The sequence below is a fragment of the Phalaenopsis equestris genome, unplaced genomic scaffold (assembly GCF_001263595.1).
Source record: "Phalaenopsis equestris unplaced genomic scaffold, ASM126359v1 Scaffold001093, whole genome shotgun sequence".
Taxonomy (NCBI): Eukaryota; Viridiplantae; Streptophyta; class Magnoliopsida; order Asparagales; family Orchidaceae; genus Phalaenopsis; species Phalaenopsis equestris.
In genome coordinates, this window is record NW_018165532.1 from 311,002 (window position 1) to 311,464 (window position 463).

Here is a 463-nt window from a genome sequence, read left to right on the forward strand (position 1 = left end):
CTTCGCAACGGAGAAAGTCTGAACAACAGAGGAATCGCGACATCCTCCCTCAATCTGCAGGCCAACGAACTGAATATCGACCCAAGAAAGAGTATACACCACTCAACACATCACGTGCTAACATCTTAATGGCTATTAAAGATGAGCAAGCTGTTAAGTGGCCTCACGCCCTAAAACCAAACTCAGGGAATCAAGATCAATATTGTCATTTTCATCGCAGTCGTGGTCATTCCACCGAAGCATGTAAGAAGCTCAAGGAAAAGATTGAAAGATTAATTAAACAAGGATATCTTGGTCGATTTGTACAAAACAAAACAGTTGGTATCGATAACGCTCCTATTGGGGGGCAACATACATCAAGGCAACAACATGGGGGTCACCCAGTCGTAGGAGAAATTCAAACAATTGCTGGAGGCCCATCGATGATTGATCAAGTCCTTGTCACTGTACCTGGCGAACCAAT